Source organism: Emydura macquarii, unplaced genomic scaffold, assembly GCF_026122565.2.
Source record: "Emydura macquarii macquarii isolate MOO-44397 ecotype Brisbane River unplaced genomic scaffold, CSIRO-AGI_Emac_v2 contig_1768, whole genome shotgun sequence".
Taxonomy (NCBI): domain Eukaryota; kingdom Metazoa; phylum Chordata; order Testudines; family Chelidae; genus Emydura; species Emydura macquarii.
Window position 1 is genome coordinate 2,083,258 of NW_027131905.1, and position 21,533 is coordinate 2,104,790.

At 43.6% G+C, this 21,533-nt stretch overlaps 1 protein-coding gene across 3 annotated transcripts in view; it reads left to right on the top strand.

Annotated features, from left to right (window-relative positions):
* The first annotated feature begins 4,210 nt into the window (after positions 1–4,210).
* The window catches only part of S100P (S100 calcium binding protein P), a 29,377-nt gene continuing 12,054 nt past the window's right edge, over positions 4,211–21,533 (top strand). The window contains exons 1-2 of one of the 3 annotated variants that reach the window (XR_010921460.1): positions 4,216–4,324; positions 8,882–8,964. The gene's annotated coding sequence lies outside the window, so the exon portion shown is untranslated. Of the gene's footprint in view, positions 4,325–4,818; positions 5,132–8,881; positions 8,965–21,533 lie in introns of those variants that run through there. The other 2 variants (XR_010921462.1, XR_010921461.1) reach the window with 2 other exon arrangements.

Below are 21,533 nucleotides of genomic sequence, written 5' to 3' on the forward strand. Positions count from 1 at the left end.
GAAAATATCAGAGGATCCATCACCCTGTGGCCTCAGCTCACCCATGTGTCTCTGCAATCTGCTACCACACATGGACCCTGCAAAGCTGATCTGTATGGGGTATAAAAAGGACCCTAGAAGTTTGGTGTCTGGGCATCCTTCACTAGCACACAATAGCTTTACACACTTCTTTGCATACCATGTAGATCAATGAAAGATCAGTCCCCATCAGTCTACCCTCACGAAGCACTGGTGTGAGTCCTGAAATGTGTAATAAACAAAATAATAGCTCTGCTTTGTATTTATGTCACATAAATGTGTTCACCCCACCTTCAGTGCCCGAGAGAAAGAGCTATGAGGAGCAGACACTTCAGGTTACCGAACTGGATGGAGTAAATGAGATAAACGAAGCAGATGAGAGAAATTCATCTTCATCTAACTCATCAGAATGGGTAAGCGATTTACGTCAGAGCTTGGCTTATGAGAAGTGGGCTCCGAAGTGAGGTACTCATAGAGGTTCAATCGAGCAGACAGAATTTAAAAGGTGAACAGGAAGTAGGAAGTATCCTACTGCACCACATAAAACCATGAAATAAAATGAAATGCCTTGTCAATAAGAATAAGACTAACAAAATCTGCATCTTGGGAAGGCCTAGCTCCTATAGATATGCTTAATGACATGCTACAAATTCAAGGAAAGGAGGGAAAACAAGGCAGCAAGAAAATGGAGAATAATTACACAGATTGGATTAATCTATCCAAACAAGTCAAATGGACTGAATAGCTGGCCCCAGAAGTCTCAGGGATTGGATAGCTTGCAAAAGAAAATATCATGTGGGACTGGTGATATGGCCAAGTGAGAGCCGTCTCATGCACTCTCTGAGAGCAGAGCCCAGAACTGTATCATATTCTTCCCCCTGAAGTGCTATAGCATACCACAGCATTGTCCCCCATTGCTACTGCAACCATGGTTAGCAGCTTCAATACACTTGACGTTATGGGGAAAGTACAGAACACAAGTATATATGTATGTCAAGTAAGCAAGGGGAGTAAGTAAGGTTATCCCCTATTGTACTGAGAGGTTTAGCTCCTCACCTGTGCTGGAGCAACACCCAGTGTAGATGGGGACTGGGAAAGTTGGCCTTACACTGTCTTTCTGTTCCTCCCTTTGGTCCTGGTTCAGCTCAAGGCACCATTCCAGCAGCTGAAGATCACTGGAGTGCAGTGGCACTCATCTATGCCTGGCTATGCCTAAGACATCCCTACATTGGGGGTGGCACAGAAGCAGTTTAAACCAACCTACAGATTCTCCTGTTCTGGGGAAATCCCATTTAAAAGAAATGGACCTGAACTAAAATTCAGGATCAACCACTGCAAATGTTGTGGAATTCAGATCCAAATGAGAACTTTGCATCTGACCTGTCCCTATAATAGGATAATGAAACCCCTGGATCCAAACACAGGGAAGACTTTGCATTTCAATTCAAATATTGTTACTTGGGCTTATCTCTAAATGTAGAACTTTATGACTTTCGAGATGGGTCTAATCATGTTCCTTTTCTGTTCCTTGAGTCCTATTCTAGGTGACCTGTATTAGTTATTCAACTTAAAACAGACTTAAATAATATAAACTAATTTGATGGGAATTTTCTTTGGTTTTCAAGGCTATTTCCACACTTTATGAGTCACTTGATTATTTTGCAATGAAGCGAGATGAAGATAAAGATTAAAACAGCAAACACTCTGTCGCCTGTGCATCAAACACAGAAGATTAGTAATCCTCAGGACTAACTGCAGCAGCTGGGAAATCTAGAATATGTGAGGAAGACAGCAAGGACCTTCCATCCACTTCAACATTCCACAACTGAAAGTTCATGTCATTAATGAAATATAGATAAAACTAGCAAGATCATTGAGTACAATAGCATCATTTGCTTCTTGATCTTACTATGTGCAACTGAAATTCAGTGAAGTCTGTTTGCTGTCCCTGGCAACATTGCTGTGAACCTAGCATGGTACCAAAAGTAAGGTTGGTTGAAAATAATGGAGAAAAGTATTTTTGTTATTGACTTTCATGCAAAGTTCTAGGAGTCTTTTTTTTTTTTTTTTTTTTTTTTTGAGGGAGGGGGGATTGCTATTTTAAAAGTCTGGTATCTCCTTGCTTAGCTATTTACCTGGGGGTTTGTTGTCATGTATTGGCTTCTCTTCCCCCCAGTTCCCATCCTAGTGTTCAGGAGTAAACATAATGATGCACACTCATACAATAAGCATTTGCCAAACCGAATACCATTTAACCACTAAAAGTGTTGCTTCAGGCAATGGACTGTACATGATGGTTTAGATGAAGGTGGAGAAAAAACCCATGCTGATAACCCAGACAGTTGGCAATACTGTATGTAGGATAAAATCCTTCCTGATCACTGAAGTGATCACCAGATGCCCTGAAGCATGAGAGTTGATTACTCTATCTTAGCATGAGTGAGTATGCAGGACAGCATGACGTCTCTATAGAATATGACAGTTAATGCATTCAAAAAGCTAGCTAGAGCCTTTCTGAGTAAAGTATTTGCTTATGTATATTAAATATTAACTCACAGTTTGAATATTATAAATAATAAAAGCTAATTATAATCCACTTGGGGAGGATAAGATTTGCGATGCTGAAGGTTGATATTTATACTGGTTTTCTCCCACTCTGACAAACTCAAAAATAAGCACTGAAAATTTGTCTAAAAAATAAACACAAGTAAAAACTGACTTCCTAGAAGCTTAATCAGAGGCAAACATTAACAGCAATCAAACACAGCAGCAGCTGTTGTTTTAGGCCAATTGAAAACAAGAGAAAGTGGCTGAAAAATCAGTATGTTTGTGTAGCAATTATTTTTTGTCTGCTGTTAAGGTTTATTCTGTGGATAGCTGGCCAGTGGATTATTTTTCCAACAGTGGGCACAGGTAAGTAGACTTCATCATTAGACAAAAGAGTGCGGATCCTTGGGGGTGCCCGCAAACAGACTGGCTTTCGCAAACTGCTCAGGAACAGTTCTGACATTTTAAATGTTATTCTGTATCTTTTTAATGAACATTGAATAATTTCCAAATATTTTCTATTTGTAGTTGTATCTGTAGAGAGAGCAACAGAGAGTCACTTGGCAACAGTGCATCTCCCTGTCTATCAATAAATCTAAATCTATCTGTATTTAATTTATATGTAAATAAAATCAAATTTTCTGTTTTCTCTTCTCTTTTTGTTAAATTTTAATAATTTAAACTACAAGTTTCAGTGTCTCTCATCATGATATTAATTATTACAAGCTTGTTCTTTCCACTGTAGGATAAAACACTCATAAAAGTGTCATGAAGTATCTTTGTTCTGTGGCTCACAGATGTGATGGGTGACCCTTCAGAGTTGGACAAATTTCTGTGGACTTGTCCTATCAGTGGAAAGCCACTGTTTTGTATTGTTTGTTCATTATTTAATATTTATTTTTTGTTCTCCAATGTTATCTCAGTGTTTGAATTAACTGTCACTTTGCTGTGGAAAACTGATAAACGGGAGCTCTACATTTCATGCTGCAGAATCCACTGGACATTGTACATAGATTGCAGGAAGACCAAAGGGAGGAAGGAGGAACATTTGAACATATATTGCTGATGACACACACAGTGGCTACATTTTTGGGGAGCTAGAACTAGAAATATGACATTTTATGAGCTCCAAAAACACAGTTCTCTACCAGTTGAGTTAAAATAGATTTCCCTTAGGTGCTAGAAACAGTAGGTCTCTTATTCTCTCCAGGATCAATCTCTCTCTCACTCTAACACACACAGAATCCATTACAAAGGGGAAGGGGGAAAATGAAATTATTAGGGCTGTCAAACGATTAAAAAAATTAATCATGAGATTAAAAACAATAGCCATGATTTAATCGCAGTTTTAATCACACTGTTCAACAATAATAGAATACTATTTATTTAAATTTTTGTGGATGTTTTCTACATTTTCAAATATATTGATTTCAATAACAACACAGGTTACTCAGTGTACGGTGCTCACCTTATATTATTAATTTTTATTACACATATTTGCATTGTAAACAAAGGGGGTGCCATTTCAGATTTTGGTTTGGTGTGAGAAAGTGTGTGTGTGTGTTTGTTGGGGGAGTGCTGTCTCTTTAAGCAGAGCACTCGAGCCTGAATGCTTTTTCAGGCAGCAGCAGCTGCTGTCAGTCCCCGACCCAACTCATCAGCGACAGGTGGAGGGGGAGGGATACCCCTGACATCAGCCCCCTGCCTTCCACCCAGCTCTGGTCAGCAAAAAGGATATACACAACTGGTAAAATTGAAGGTAACTTTAATACCAAGTCTTAGTGTTTGATCCAAGAAGTTCCCAATAATGCAACAGAGATAAGTAACCAGTGGCTAGCAACAACTCTGCTTTTCCCATCTGCATTTTAAATGCTTCAGGGAGATGCACTGTAGCCAGGAAAATTCTAAAGCAAAGGAAAAGAGATGTTGTGGCTACATACTTAATAATGAAGGGGCACGCTCTGACCTGCAAGTCGGCAGCAGGTCTGTGAATCATGTTCTTGCTGGATGCTATTAATAAGTATTAAATTCTGTGATGGTATCACCAGTAAGGATTTCTGGAGCCGCCCCTTGCTAACAGCTGTCTGTATTACAGTATACGATGGGCATTTCTGTGCTCTGGCTCTTAAAGGTTACATCCCTGAGCTGACTGTGGCTAGAAGCCAGCTGATTTATTTTCAGAGCACCCGCCCTTTGCCTGTGCCCTACTCGTTCAGGAAATAGTTGACCAATGTGCTGCATTTCTTTTTGTAGGTTCCTATACGAGATAAAGACTTTGCAAACCCTGCCAAGGACTTTTCAGGACAAGTACACATCTGCTTAGTTTGCATGTCGATTTATTTTCCCACTGCTGCCATGTTTCCTATGGACTTGCTTTAAAACAGACAGTTAATCTCATGTCATGTTCGGACACCCAGCACAATGTTAATGCTGGCTGGTCAAACGATCCCCTGGACCATTTTGTGATCAATCAAACCTATTTACCTAACAATAAGGTTTTTCAAACTTCAAGAGAACCTATGGGGATTTGATTTCAGCCACCATTTTGGCCTCTTTCCTCTTGAGCAGGGTAGTAGTAGTGATCAATGGCTCCATGTCTAGCTGGCAACCGGTCACAAGCGGAGTTCCCCAGGGGTCGGTCCTGGGGCCGGTTTTGTTCAACATCTTTATTAATGATCTGGAGGATGGGGTAGATTGCACCCTCAGCAAGTTTGCGGACGACACTAAGCTGGGGGGAGTGGTAGATACCCTGGAGGGTAGGGATAGGATACAGAGTGACCTAAACAAACTGGAGGATTGGGCCAAAAGAAATCTAATGAGGTTCAACAAGGACAAGTGCAGAGTCCTCCACTTAGGAAGGAAGAATCCCATGCACAGCTATAGACTGGGGACCGACGAGCTGGGCAGCAGCTCTGCAGAAAAGGATCTGGGGGTAATGGTGGATAAAAAGCTGGATATGAGTCAGCAGTGTGCCCTGGTTGTCAAGAAGGCTAATGGCATATTGGGCTGCATTAGGAGGGGCATTGCCAGCAGGTCACGGGAAGTGATTATTCCCCTCTATTCGGCATTGGTGAGGCCGCATTTAGAATATTGTGTCCAGTTTTGGGCCCCCCACTACAAAAAGGATGTGGACAAGTTGGAGAGAGTGCAGCGGAGGGCAACAAAAATGATTAGGGGGCTGGAGCACAGGACTTATGAGGAGAGGCTGAGGGAACTGGGCTTGTTTAGTCTGCAAAAGAGAAGAGTGAGGGGGTATTTGATAGCGGCCTTTAACTACCTGAAAGGGGGTTCCAGGGAGGATGGGGCTAGGCTGTTCTCGGTGGTGGCAGATGACAGAACAAGGAGCAACGGTCTCAAGTTGCAGGGCGGGAGGTCTAGGTTGGACATTAGGAAAAAGTTTTTTACTAGGAGGGTGGTGAAGCACTGGAATGGGTTACCTAGGGAGGTGGTGGAATCTCCATCCTTAGAGGTTTTTAAGCTGAGGCTTGACAAAGCCCTGGTTGGGATGATATAGCTGAGGTTAGTCCTGCTTTGAGCAGGGGGTTGGACTAGATGACCTCCTGAGGTCCCTTCCAGCTCTAATATTCTATGATTCTATGATTCTATATCCAGAGCCATGTTTCAAAAGCTTTAATTTTAGATTCAAAATGCCTCTCTGTATATAGGTGCAAACACTTATTAAACAACAAGGCAGCTCTGACATCGAGTGCCCACAGCATGTTGCAAAATCTTACTGTGGGGCTTATTCTGTGGGGCTGCCACACTTTTAAAGTCTTATCAATGTAAATGTTTAGTTCAACCATAAAAATGGGGGAGCATCATTCTCCATGGTGGTCCCATTAGCAGCCCTGAGAGCAGCACAACTAATCCTAGAATATCAATTTGATCCTGGACCCCCATCAGTGACCATCTTAACCCTCGCTATCTAGGCATTGCCGGGAGCTGGTGCATTGGCCACAGCAAGTAAGTGCTGCAGATTTCGGTGCTCCTTGGGCCACATTTCAATGTTTGCCTAATTTTTAAAATTTTTTTACCCTTCATGAGAGTTAGGGAGGAGGATTCTCCTTCCCCACACCCAAAGATATTTGAGACCTGGGGGCCTTTTTCCAATGGCACTTGCGGAAGGGAGTAGTGAAGCAGATTTTCCTTCTTCTATGCTATTTGGCGGCATTGCAGTGATCAGTACCATAGACCACCCAATGCTAGATGCAAAGGTGTTGCTTTTATGGCAGATAACATAACTGAAACAGGGATAAGGGGCTGTCAGAATAACAGTAATGAGGACTAAGGCCTTGTCTACACACAAGTTGAATCAGATTAGCTAAAATTCGTTTAAAAACTGATTTATTTAAACTGATGCAAACCCTTGTGTTGGACACAGTTACAGTGGTTTAAGACTGGTTTTATCATCTTAGCTTGGACCTATACATATACCAGTGTATGCTAAACTGCTATAAGTCAGTCAATTGCAGTGTCCACAAAAAATTTAGTCTGTTTAAAAACACACCTTTAGTTAAATAGGTGCAATGTTGTTTGTGTCCCAGGCCTAAATTGGAAGTCTGTTTAATTCAAACCAGAGACGGCTTTGTTTGAAAATAATTCTTGTCTGGCTCCCAGCACTACAGGGAAAATAAAAGTTAAACCAGTGCAGCAACCAAGAATTGACAATTTGCCTGAGCCAAATGGAATTGGAATGTGAAAAGCTTTTATAGCCCTCTTCTAAACTAAACCTATGGTTTTCAACTGGGTCTTAAATCTGGAGAAACAAAAGTCTCCCATCACTAGTGACCACCCTAATCTGAATGTACACAGAGGGAAGAAATGGAAAAATATCACCAAGTTGTTATGATGACATGATCTGTTTTTCCACATGACAAGAGAGTCTGCTAAATTCCTCTGTGCACGGGGCAAGTGAGAGTTGAAATCCAGGGTAGTTTTCCATACCATAACCATATTAGTATCAGATTCTAACTACTTATGTGATGCCACATCATTCTTTAGGTGGGTGGGATAGGTGTCAATGAGTACAATACAATGGAAAAGCAGATATGTACCCTTCTGTGCCCTTGACTGATAACAGTGGAGGGCAGTTTTTAAAGATTTAAGAAATTTATTAAGCCTATTATCAATCTCCTGTGAAAAGTGAACTCCAAAGCAAAGAACGTCAGCTCTTTACTTCACCAATATATGCTGAATGTCCCACTAACCAGGATGAGAAATAAATTAACAGTAAATAAATATTAAAAGCTTTTAAAATCCACCATATACCAATTAAAGAGCTATGGCTAACTCCACTGTATTCTGGCTCCATGCTCCAATGAACTTTGTTGGCAGATAGGATGTGGCAATAATTAATTCCTTAGCTTTGTAGCAGAACAGAGTTGTTCACCGGGACTTCAAAGTATTTACAATTAATAGTTTTAAAGACAGAGTAAGGGCTGCTACTCAATTGACTTCAACGGGAGTTGGATACATTTACGTCAGCTCTGAATTTGGCCTGGTAAGATTTCATTTGCTTATGTGCATTTCCTACAGGCAGCCCAGCAGAGAGATGGCTGCATATGAGTAGTGATTTGCAAAATGGACTTCAGATTCCAACCTAAATTTTTGTGTGGTGAACATATACCTGCTTCGTTTTGCAAAGACTAGACAAACTCCCTTGAGAATATTTTTAAATTCTCTTCCTGAGTTTATTTCTGCAAATCAGCAGAAGACTCTGCACAGAACTAACAGTTTCACTGCAAATCTTTCACATGCATCTCCTTAGATGTGTATATATATATACCTCCTATCTGTGATTTCCACTTCATGCATCTGACGAAGTGGGTTGCAGCCCACAAAAGCTTATGCCTGCAGAAATGTGTTAGTCTTTAAGGTGCTCCAGGACTCTCATTTTTTTCTCTCACATATGTTATTACTGAGAGATGAGGTTTCCTGAGGAAGCGGACAGCTCAAACACGTGACAAAAGGAATAACATTCTCCTCTGCAAACCACGGGGATCGGTGCCAACCAAAAGTTGATGTTTATACCATGGACATTCTATGCCTTGTGTAAAAGTAATTAGCAGTAAGTCCCTTGTGCACATCACCACTGGCACCCCTTTTTGGTAGTCTCAGTAGAGACACCACAAAATAAATAAGAGCAGTCAGGGGTGGTGAGTCACATCTCTGGGGCAGGGTGACGAAGCCTGAATTGTCACTGCATACACTGTGATTCTTCTGGGAAGAACAGGAAAGGGGGGTAAATTGCCCTCATGCAAGGCACGTCTTGAGGGCTCCCTTGAGTGGTGTTTGGTTGTTTTTAAACTCCTCACAGGTGACACTGCATGGACAAAGGCATGAAGCGGAAATGGGAAAGGAAATGAAGGGCGCATAAAATTTGGCATCATTGTCATATCAGTAAGTGAGTTAAAAAATATTAAATTTGGATTGAGCAACGGGAGACCTTGGAAACAAGGAAGAGGTGTGGGGGCTGTTGGGTTTATCTGCTATGAAACTCATAGATGTTAAAGCCAGAAGGACCATCGTGATCATCTAGTCAGACCGCCTGCACGTCTCAGGCTACAGAACCTCACCCACCCACTCCTGTAATGGACCCCTAATCTCTGGCTGAGTTACTGAAGTCCTCAAATCATAATTTAAAGAATTCAAGTTACAGAGAATCCACCATTTACTCTAGTTTAAACCAGCAAATGACCTGAGCCCCATGTTGCAGAGGCAGGCGAAAAGTCTCTGCACAAATACTGTGCCCTTTTCTTTAGTTCTGGAAACAGAAAAAATGAGCATGTTGCCTTCTTGTAGTCTGTGCAGCAGAAGAGGGAGAGTGTTTAGATAATGTAGTGACTGAGGCTTTAGAAACGCCATTAGCGTCAATCAGATTAGATCGTATTCCTCTCTCCTCTTGTTGACAAGTTAGCCCCTGTACTAAATTAGCTGTAATTCGTTTGTTATAGGTTCATGTAAATACTGAGTAGGCTATATTTCATAACCAAGCAGCAGATACTGAGCCCGAAAGGAAGTGGAAAGAATGGCTACAGTTCTACCCACACTCGTCAAAGCCAAATGAGACGATAGCCTCTAGGTAAAGAGGAGAGCAACTGGTTTCCTATCTTGCCTTGAACTCTGTGATGTGGTGGGACAGGCTGTGAAAGCCGTGAACAAAAAGGCTGAGCACTGTGCAGAGGGGCATTAAAAAGGGCAGGTTGTTTGTGAGAAATCTTAGACCACAGTTTATTCATACTCTGATGTCAATAGAGTTATACTAGCTTCACAGCAGTGTAACTGAGACTAGAATATTCATCCGTAACGGAAGAATTCTTTCTTCTCTAAATTCATTTTAACATTATTTAAAAGCAGTGTTCTTGGCAAGTTGTATCCTAATAAGTTGTTTCATGTTTGTTTGAAGTGAGCTATATCATTAATAAGGATTGTCCGGAACCAGAACCCCAGCTCGAATCACTTCCAAACTTTGGTGAATTTTGGATATGAATCTTTATTTAAAGTTCAAGGCATAGGCCTATATGCATGAGCTGAAGCAGACCACTGAATCTTACTATTCTTTGATTTTAGACACTGAATCTCGATCCAAACTCCACAGCTTGGGACCATCTCTAATTGTGATATATTTTTGAGCTTGTAATGCCTTTAATAATTATGGCAGAAGTGTTTTAGTGGGAGTTGTCTCAGATAGATTAAAGATTCCCCTCTCATTATCACAGTTACACTCAACATTTTTAGAATCAAACTTGAAACAAACCCTTTTGGGGGATCATAAATGCAGTGCAGATCCTAGGACAGGATTATAAGGCAAATTTAACTGATAATTGAAAGTTCCTGATCAGTACTTCTAGGCATTCTAGTTAATGCAGATCTCCAAAAAGAGTAGCAGGCAGAATTTTCATAGGAAAAAAATCCCACTCCCATAATTATATGGAATAAAAAAGTGTGGTTATAGAAAAATTTAGTTAAATTAAATAACAATTTAAAAATGCAAAAATCAATAGCACCAAATATTTGCATACTTGGCTTCTGTTCATTGATTTTTCAGATAAAGAACGCTTGTCAGCTGCAAAACCAGAATTTCTGCATATGTATTTTGGGTACTGATGATTGACTGAACATGGGTTCTATACATGCTGGACACAAGCTTCATGACAGACAAAAAAGAAACATTATGGGTTGTCAGAAGCTTGGAGCTAACATCCAAAAAAAAAGGACCATCCAAAAAACAAACCATTGACAACACATAGTCATAAATTTTACTCACCATTGTGTCTATCTGCAATAACTGTGCAATGATTATTTTATAAAACTAGTGCACATATATATGTTGCAAATGCAATGCAAGCTAAACTTGCCTTTTGCCTTTGTTTTCTTCTGCATTTGGAGAAGCAGAACTTCATACATTCCTTGTAAATAAATAAGTCTGCAGCATAGAAAATACCAGAGTCCAACATCAATTTCTATTGGAGTAGGGCCCTGAGCTTTGACTAGTCACTCAGGTCAAAAAGGAGTAACATTGCATTTGACATTTTATTTTAATCTTCTTGAGAACATCTGATTTCAAACCAGACCATAAAAAGGATGTTGAAACTACTATCATCAGGCTTTGTTAAGATAAGCCTGATGATAGTAGTTTCAACATCCTTTTTATGGTCTGGTTTGAAATCAGATGTTCTCAAGAAGATTAAAATAAAATGTCAAATGCAATGTTACTCCTTTTTGACCTGAGTGACTAGTCAAAGCTCAGGGCCCTACTCCAATAGAAATTGATGTTGGACTCTGGTATTTTCTATGCTGCAGACTTATTTATTTACAAGGAATGTATGAAGTTCTGCTTCTATAGTCATAACACTGGGCCAAATTCATCTGTAGCATAACTCCAATGAAATGAAAATATTAAGACCATTATAATTGTTTCGATGGGAATATTTTTATTTCAGCTGTTTTTAAACAAATAAGTGAGTAGAACTCATACACTCCAGCAGTGGCCTACTGCATCAAAAGCAGCAAGTGAATTTTACTATAAACGTAAGTGAAAAGTTGTTACTGGTAGCGTAAAAGAAGTAATGTGTTGGCAATGTGTGGCATTTAATTTTTATCATCATTGAGGTATTGGAAAATAGATCTGGAAAATCTGGAAAATAGATCTCAGACTTAGAAGCTTAAAATAAGTTATCTTTAAAAGTTACATAATTCTTCATGTGTATGTAGGGTCTGATTAAGAAAAGGTACCTTATTTGAGAGAGAGACAATAGATAATTAATGGCTATCTAAATCTGCTGTGGATTTATCAATTAAATATAAATAATAATTGCAATTAATAATAACACATAGGCAAGCACTATATTAAAATCTAAGAAAATAGATCCTTTCTCTTTTTCTTCCCATTTTTTATCCAGTGCTGAACATCAAGTGTCTAAATAATTGTCTTTTCCTTCCTTGCGCTAAGGTGGCAAAAGAAAAAATGTTAAAATGTAATGCTCTGTTTCTGATAATGGGATAATTACTGCTATTACATTCAGCAGGTAACATTACTGCTGGAAACACTCCAGATTTGCTCATACATTGTACTTCCATTAACCTGTAGATTACATTTTTCAGTGATTAAAATGTCAGTATTTATTGGCTGAAAAAGTTCTAGCTGTACTTATCAGTCATGTTACACCCTCTGATTACATATGAAGAAGCTGAGAAATTGTTACTCTCCGAAATGTATATTGTTTCTGGAGAGCTCTTATCTGATCGAGTGATAATCTGAATACCTCAGACAGGGTGAGAGAGGCACATATGGAAAACACCTATTTTTTACAGATGGAAAGTTACGTGCTAACATGAAACACTTTTCATTTCATCAACATCTTCATAAGTGTTTTACAGCAGGCTACACAAAAGTCAGTACAAACTAAAATTTCACACAGACAATGACTTGTTTATACTGCTCCGTATGCTATGCACTGAAATGTAAGTACAATATTTATATTCCAATTGATTTATTTTATAATTCTATAGTAAAAATGAGAAAGTAAGCACTTATTCAGTAATAGTGTGCTGTGACATTTTTGTAATTTTATGTCTGATTTTGTAAGCAAGTAGTTTTTAAGTGAAGTGAAACTTGGGGGTACGCAAGACACATCAGACTCCTGAAAGGGGGTACAGTAGTCTGGAAAGGTTGAGAGCCACTTTCTTACTGGGCCTGCTCATCTCATTACTAAAGCACTCACTACTTTCCCCCAGCACTGACAGTTTTGAAACGCCTCTGAGTAGTTCAACCTGATTTAAAAGAGTTTTTAGAAGATCTTATTGCACCTCATTTAATCCATTTTCAGCCTTATTGATTACTGCAGCATGGACTATATTTTTATTACTTGTGAACAACTGGCTGAGAAATTCTCAGACATTAGAATCTCATATAGATTATTTAAGTGGCTGCTCTTGATAAGACCTAAGATAAGATGACCATGTTTTCTAGCTCCAGTTCATAAATGCCTAGGCCAGAAAAGACCATTGTGATCATTTGGTCTGACATCCTGTATAACATAGGCCATAGAACTTCCCCCAAATAATTAGTATGTGAACTAAAGCATTTTTTTTTCACAATCTTGATTTAAAAATCCGATCTTGATTTAAAAATTGCTGTGTTGAAGTATGCACCACAACCTTTGATAAGTTGTTCCAGTGATTAACTTCTCTCACTGTTAAAAATAATGCACCTTATTTCCAATCTGAATTTGTCGAGCTTCAACTTCCAACTGTTGGATCTTGTTATGTCTTTGTCTGCTAGATTGACAAGCCTTCTGTGAAATGTTTGTTCCCTATGTAGGTATTTCTAGACTGTGATCAAGTCATCCCTTAACCTTCTCTTTGTTAAGCTAAATAGATTGAGCTCCCTGTGTCACAATAAGGCATGTCTTCTAAGCCTTTAATGATTTTCATGTCTCTTCTCTGAACCCTCTCCAATTTATCAACATCCTTCCTGAATTGTGAAAAGCAGAACTGGACACAATATTCCAGCAGCAGTCACACCAGTGCTGAAGATAGAGGTAAAATAACTTCTCTGCTCATACTCAAGATTCCCCTGTTTATGCATCCACAGATTGCATTACCCCTTTTGGCCACAAGTATCACACTGGGAGCTCATGTTCAGCTGATTATTCACCATGATCCCTAAATCTTTTTCAGAGTCACTGCTTCCCAGGATAGAGTCCCCCATCTTGCAAGAATAGTTTACATTCTTTGTTCCTAGAAGTATACATTTACTTTTAGTCATATTAAAATGCATATTGTTTGCTTGTGCCCAGCTTATCAAGTGATCCAAAGCACTCTGTATCAATGATCTCTCTTCTTCACTATTTACCACTCCCCCAAATTTTGTGTCAGCTACAAACTTTATCAGTGTCAGTTTTGTTTTTTTCCAGGTCATTATTAAAAATATTAAACAGGATATCCTGAGAACCTATCCCTGCAGGAGCTCTCTGGAAACACACCCACTTGATGATGATTCTCCTTTAGAGTTACATTCTGGGACCTATTAATTAGCCAGTTTTTAATCCATTTAAAGTAAGCCATGTTAATTTTGTATTATTCCAGTTTTTTAATCAAAATGTTGTGTATTACCAAGTCAAATGCTTTACAGAAGTCTAATTATATTACACCAACACTATTCACTTTATCAACCAAACTTGTAATCTCATAACAAAAAATATCAAATTAGTTTGACAGGATCTATTTTCCATAAACCCGTGTTGATAGGTGTGACCCGTCCGTGCATAGGGCAGATTCTCCGAGCACTGGTGGGTGACACTGAAGTCAGAGTTCCCAACCAGCTACAAACAGTGCTTCTGATTCCCCACACTGGTTATCAAAATAAAAATATGCACAGCCCCCTTTATTGCATTTCAATCTTCGGCTCCCACTCAGCCACTAGTAAAAAGATCAGTTATTTAAAACCCTATGCTCTTTATCTGAAAGGTTTCTCCTGACCCGAAAGGGTCAGCCACAGTACCATATCAATATGTTTAGATCTTATCCAAAATACCATGCTGCCAGCCAATTCTTTAGTAACTAAATCTAAAAGTTTATTATAAAAAGAAAGAAAAACTATAAGAGAAATGTTAAAGGAGTAAATTAATCAGATACATACAAATGATTTGAAAGTTCATATATATCAGGTTTCTAGAAGAATTGTGGAATTTGCAGGCTCGTATAGCCCCTCTGGTATACATCCAGTACCTGCATGGGTCTCAGTCCTTCATTTCACAGCTTCAGTTCTATTGTAGATGAGTTGATCCAGAGGTAGGCTGGAGACTAAAGAAAAAATGGATGTCATGCAGCTGCCTTTTATGTCCTTTGGTCTTTGCCATCTTGCTTGTGGAATTTTACAGGAATAAAATAGAGTCCAGAGTCACATGAGTAAGTCCTGGTGACTCATCAGGTATATCCCTGGCTTCTCCCCTTGGGCCCCATGTACCTGTGAATTTCTTACTGGATCATTAAGCAGGCTATTGCTGCAGCCATCCTGTCTGGGGTGTCGCCCAGACACAGCACAATTTGAAATACAGATATATAACTTCCATTACACATATAACACATGAACATAAACATTATCATCTTACTTAGCACATTATAGCCTTTCTAACAGTACCTGACATGGCATATCTCACATGAATTATTATGATTTTGACACACTGATGTTAAATAATATAATAAATGCCCCCCTGCCCTGCCCCCAATCTAGCCAGCATGACAATAGGCATGAATTTTGCTACCCCTGGTTTAATTCTTTATTGATCAAGTCCCATCTCAGCCACTCTGTTATCTTGCCCCGGTTATAGATGTGCAGGTATGGTAGTTTTGTCTGCATCTCTTTTATTTTGCATAAGTGACTTCTCAGGATGTAGCCCTCTTTTCTGTATCTCTCCACAGAAAATTTATTGCAAGTAAATAACAGGAAGAGTCTTTGTAGTCTCACTCTTGGGTCATTGAGAACTGCCTGTCAAGGAGATGGACTGGATCAATGGTTCTCCAACTCTCCCAGGACTTGATTCAACAATGTACTTAAATACGTTCTGCAGATACCCTGTGGGGGATATTCATGAAGCAGTTTCCACTGCTCAAACCCTATTATTCCACTGCTTGGGTCTCAAAATATTTCCTTCCAGGGATCAGCTAGAAAGGTTCTACAAACAATAGGAAACCAGTGCATCATAGGTTGTCAATCACTTTATCAGATGATTTATCAGATAGGTTTTTTGCTTGCCTCTGATGAGGTGTGAGGAGATCGAGGAGACAGGAAGAAGAAAAAAAAATGATGTCCCAGAGTATAATATAACATTATCTTTAGAAAACCAAATATTTGTTTACAATGAAAGTCATCCACCACAAGGACCTTATTCTCCAATTACTTAGTTTATGGGTTAATTAGATGTTATTTGTTCACCCCAATGCTAGTGCTAAACTTAGATGTTTTTTCCTATGATTTGAGGCTTTAACTTTTTAAAAGCCCCATACATTGAGAAAGCCTTTTACTTTATTAACTTACGCATTCAAGTGAAATTGTAACTTTCACAACCAATTGGGTATTTTCAACTTATTTTAATATGAGGGTTTATGAAATGAGTTATGACAAAACATTGTCAGTGTCCTCACACACCTCTTAGCTTGGTCAAGTCTATTTTTCCAACCCAATAGAGACAAGAGAAGAAAGGAAAAAGGAAAAAATAATAGGTGTTCTTTTTTGTGGTCTGGTAGTTGGCTTTCTGCCACAACTGTGGCTCTTTCCTTGTACAAGCTGAGACTTTGGTCTATCAGAGATCAGGATGGAAGAGCTGGTATGAAAGCCTGGCCCTCTGAAGTCAATAGAAATTTTGCCACTGATTTCACAGGGCCAGAATTTCAGTCCTGATGAAAAGTCAAGTTCCAGTTGTTGGATGAAGTTTCCTTCTCTTTTCTGGTGTCAAGGACCCACGTGGGATGAAATCAGATATTCAGGCAAAGACCAAATTCAGGATCAGCTAAGGAATGTTGTTAAATCTGAGAAACACGACATGTGGCCTGAGGTTTGTCACAGTTACCAAAGTCACTGTACGTCTAATCCTTCACGGCAAGGGCACCTCCCTCAGGTGTCAGGCATTTAGCCACCAACTTTCTCAGGGTGGAAACCTGCATTCCTCTCTCTCCAGATCAAGGATTCAGGCTGCAATTTCCTCTTGCAATTCACTGTGATCACCTTAGCAAATCCAAGTTTAGTTCAGCACCTGGCACCCTGCTCTCTCCCAGGAGCTATGACAGGGTTACCGGTGACCAGCCTGCTTTCAGTAAGCAAGGTATTTATTTAGAACAAAAGCATTACAGAGAAAATATATCTTGAAAACAATAAATAGCTTATATGCCTGCCTGTCTTACCAGGTGTCACCCATCTTCCATATGAAGACCCTGGTAGGTTTCGAAGTCCTTCAAACCCCTCCAGTAGGGTCTGTCCTTTTGGTCACTGAGTATATTAGGCTGGCCACTTCATACTATTCTCATTTTGTTGTTTGCTGGGCCTCTTGAACCTGAACAAAACCAATATATGCACTTTCCCCTAGGGGATGGTACTTCTGCAGACTTCTTACCTGTCTAAGGATCTACATTAATTACCCCCACCCAGAGCTTTTAGTTCTACTTTGAGTGATTGCTCAGATCCATTCCAATATAGGTGAGTGCGCACCACTGTGCACTGGTTCCTGGAACTTTTTTCCCCTTAGCAAGCCCCGTAGGGTTGGCTTAGGCGCCCCCTGGAGTGCCGCACTCATGCCATGGTATATGGGGCGCCGCAGATCCTGCGGGCCCTCAGTTCCTTCTTTCTGCCCATGATGGTTGCTGGAACATCTGCCTCTTGCTCTTTAGCAAGTAGCCTCCCCTTTTGAACTGTTGTTATTGTACTGTTTAATTAAGAAGTTACGTAGTTAAGTAGAGTTAAGTTAGTTGTTAAGTATTCACATTAGATTAGATAAGAAGCCCTTAGGGGCTTAGGGTTGGGCCATGCCTGGCATAACCGGATTCAAGTCCTGCACCGCTTGTGGCAAAGCCTTTCCCATGAGCAACCCTCACAACCGATGCCTCCGCTGTCTGGGAGAGCAGCATTGAAAGGACAAATGCAGGATCTGCAAGGCCTTCAAGCCACGCGCACAGAAAGAACAAGACACGCACTTGAAGGCTATCCTGTTGGAGTCCGCACTCCGCCTGGATGCTGAACCGGCGCGCTCTCCCCCGGCACCGAGCGTCTCCTCGGTGCGGAGAGCTCCCCCGGCACCAGAGTCCACCCGTTGCCAGTCACCGGTGCTGAAGAGGAAGAAGCGCCAGGGCACCGAGCGCCAGGACTCCCCCGCACCACGGGTGCGGCCTGGGGGGAGTCAGGAGATGCACCAGCCACGGGCCGTTGAGATTACTCCAGCACCTGCATCTCCACACAGGGAGACTCCCCCAACTCCTGGAGGTGGGGGAGCGCCCCTGCAAGGGCCATCGATGCCGGAGGCGTTCTACGCGGCACACGCCCTCATGGCCATCCCTCGTCTCCGTCCTCCCTCGTCCGAGGGTGCAGGGGTCTTGGGGCATACCTGCGCTGGGTGGCCCCGGTGGGTGGTTGAGACCGCAGTCCAAGTCTCCCCCCAGACGGTCAGAGAGGGTAGAACGTGCGGCCTCCCCTCGCAGCTCTGTCTCCGGGTCGTCGAGCTCCTCCACACCGCAGCACTGTGGATGGTCCAGGGCACCGGAGGGTTCGTGCTCGAGGCGATGCCGCTATAGTTCCACCTCGCGCAAGGTGCGCAGCTCCCACACACCGGCACCGAGTCCCTCACCATGGCACCAGTCTCGATCCCTGGACCACAGTCCAACGTGGATCCTGGTGCTGGAGGAAGCTGCTCTGACATTGCAGAGACAGGCATGGCACTGGTGCTGATCCCTGGACCACAGTCCGGCACGGATCCCGGTGCCAAAGGACTCAGCACCGGCGGCACAGACATCAACACCATGCTGCCGCTCGCATCCTTGGAGTCAGAGTCGGCACCACAGAGGCATGGTCAGCACTGCTCCCGGTCCCCGAAGGGAAAGCGCCACCGCGAAACCTTGGTGCCGAGGTGGAGGTCATATTCCAGCTCATCGAGCCACACGCCTCCCCGCCAGCACCGCACACGACGGCACCGGTGCTCCTTGTCTTTGTCGAGGTCCTTGCGGAGCAGGTCCTCGACGAAGGCAGGCGGGAGCCGCAGACTCCGCCGGCACCACTCCAGCGGCTCGGGGTCCCGCATGCACCGCCCAGACACGCCACAGCCAGCACCGATGCCGGCACCGGGATGGCCACAGAGACCATGGCAGTGGCCACACTGAGGGCCATGGGGGGTGCAGATGGCGCAGGGTACCGTCTCTGTCGTCAGTGGCTTAATCGTCACCCCCCACACCTAGCCAGCCACCCAAGGGCCACTCCTCGGAGGAGGAATCGGACGCTGAGGAGGGACCCTCTACTGGGCCCCTCCCACAATCCTCCTCCCCTGACGAGGCGACCGCCAGGGATCATAGGGTGCCCCTGCCAGACTTTAAAGCTCACCAGGAACTCCTAAAGAGGGTGGCTAGCAACCTCAATTTGGAACTAAAGGAGCTTTCTGAGGAGGAGGACCCCCTCTTTGGGGGTGGCTGAGTCAGCAGGGCCGTCCAGGGTGGCCCTGCCAGTACATGAGAGAGTCCTGAAGCTGGCCCAGGTTCTCTGGCAAACCTCTTCCTCGTTTGCCCCCACATCCAAGGGCGCCAAGAAGAAGTACTATGTTCCATCGGAGGGGTTTGAGTTCATGTACACCCACCCAGCCCCCGGGACCCAAGTGGTGGACGCTGCCAACCGGTGGGACAGACAGGGCAGCTCGGGCAATACACCCAAGAATAAAGACAATAAAAAGCTGGACCTATTCGGCCGAAATGTCTATTCTACCGGGGCCATGCAGCTGAGGATCGCTAACCACCAGGCGCTCCTCGGCCGCTATAAACTGAACCTCTGGACCTCCATGCGGAGGTTCACAGAGGGTCTGTCCCAGGACCAGGCTGCTGACTTCCAAACAGTCCTAGAGGAGGTCGCTGCTGTGGCAGGGGCGGCCTTACAGACTGCTAGCAACACCACAGACACTGCCAGCAGAGCCATGGCCTCGGCTATTGCCATGTGGAGGTGTTCGTGGCTGCAGTCCTCTGGGCTCTCACAAGAAGTTCAGCAGTCTATCCAGGACCTGGCCTTTGATGGCACAGGCCTCTTTTCGGATAGGACCGATGAAAAACTGCACACCCTCAAGGACTCTAGGGCCACCCTCAGGTCCTTGGGGCTCTACACGACGCAGGCCTCGAGGCGCCAGTCTCAGCCACAGCCCCAGCGCCAAACCCAGCTGCCCACCTGGCTGCCGCCCAGGCCCTCCCAGCCCCGGAGGGGCTGGGACAGATACAGGGGTTTCGGCCATTGCGACCGGTCAGGGTCATCTGCAGCATCCCAACAGGGTCCTATCAAGGGGCCCAATAACAATAAGCAGCAGTTTCAATGGTGCGCCCGAGGGTGGTACCAATACCCCTCACCTGGATCCGTCCCTGCCATTTTCAGAAAGGCTCAGGCCGTACTACACCGAGTGGCAAAAGATTACATCAGACTGTTGGGTCCTCGGTGTAGTCCTCAGGGGCTACGCCCTTCAGCTTACGGCCTTCCCCCCGGACTCCCCCCACCCCATCCGTCTTCCGGGACCCCTCTCACGAGCAACTCCTGTTGTAGGAGGTGAATTCCCTCCTCCTTCTCGGGGCTGTGGAAGCAGTCCCTCCTCAAGAAATAGGGAGGGGATTCTACTCCAGGTATTTCCTCATCCCCAAGGCAAAGGGGGGCCTGAGACCCATATTAGATCTTCGCCATCTGAACAAATTCATCAGACGTCTCAGGTTCCGTATGGTTTCCCTAGCCTCCATCATCCCCGCACTGGATCTAGGGGACTGGTACGCCACCCTCTACTTAAAGGATGCATATTTTCATATCTCCATCCTTCCCAGACACAGGCGCTTCCTCCGATTGTGGTAGCTGGCTGCCACTACCAATTCTTGGCCCTGCCCTTTGGCCTCTCGTCTGCCCCCAGGGTTTTCACAAAATGTATGGCAGTGGTGGCGACCCACCTACGCCGCAGAGGGGTCCAGATCTTCCCCTACCTGGACAACTGGCTGATCCTGGGCATCTCCAGGGCCCACATAAGGAACACCCTGGAGCTCACCTGCACGATATGCACCAGACTGGGCTGCTCATCAATGAGCAGAAGTCCACTCTCACCCCGGTGCAGTGCATAAACTTTATCGGGGCCACCCTGGATGCCACTCAGGCCAGAGCCTTCCTCCCACAGTCTCGCTTCGAGGCGATGGCTGCCATAATCGATCCTCTCCAGAGATCCCCCACGATGACAGCCAGGCACTGCCTGCAACTGTTGGAACACATGGCGGCCTGTACGTATGTTGTGAGGCTGGCTCGCCTCAAGCTAAGGTCTCTCCAGGCGTGGTTAGCCTCGGTGTATGCACCAGCCAGGCACTCTTTGAACAGGGTGGTCACGGTTCCCACACAGGTCCTGTCCTCCCTGAACTGGTGGAGGACTCCCGCGGAAGTATGAGGGGGGTCCCGTTCCGAGACTTGGCCCCTTGGTCACCCTCATCATGGACATCTTGGATGTGGGGTGGGGAGCCCACATCAGCAGCGACCTGAGCACCCAGGGGCTCTGGTTGGAGGAGGAGAGGAACCTCCATATCAACGTCCGGGAGCTCAGGGCAGCCTGCCTGGCCTGCAGGGTATTCCTCAGATTCCTGAGGGGCAGAATGGTGCAGGTCCTCACGGACAACACAGCAGCTATGTTCTACATGAACAGGCAGGGGGGAGCGCGCTCCTCGGCCCTTTGCCAGGAGGCCATTCGCCTTTGGGACCTTGCGGTGAGGCACGA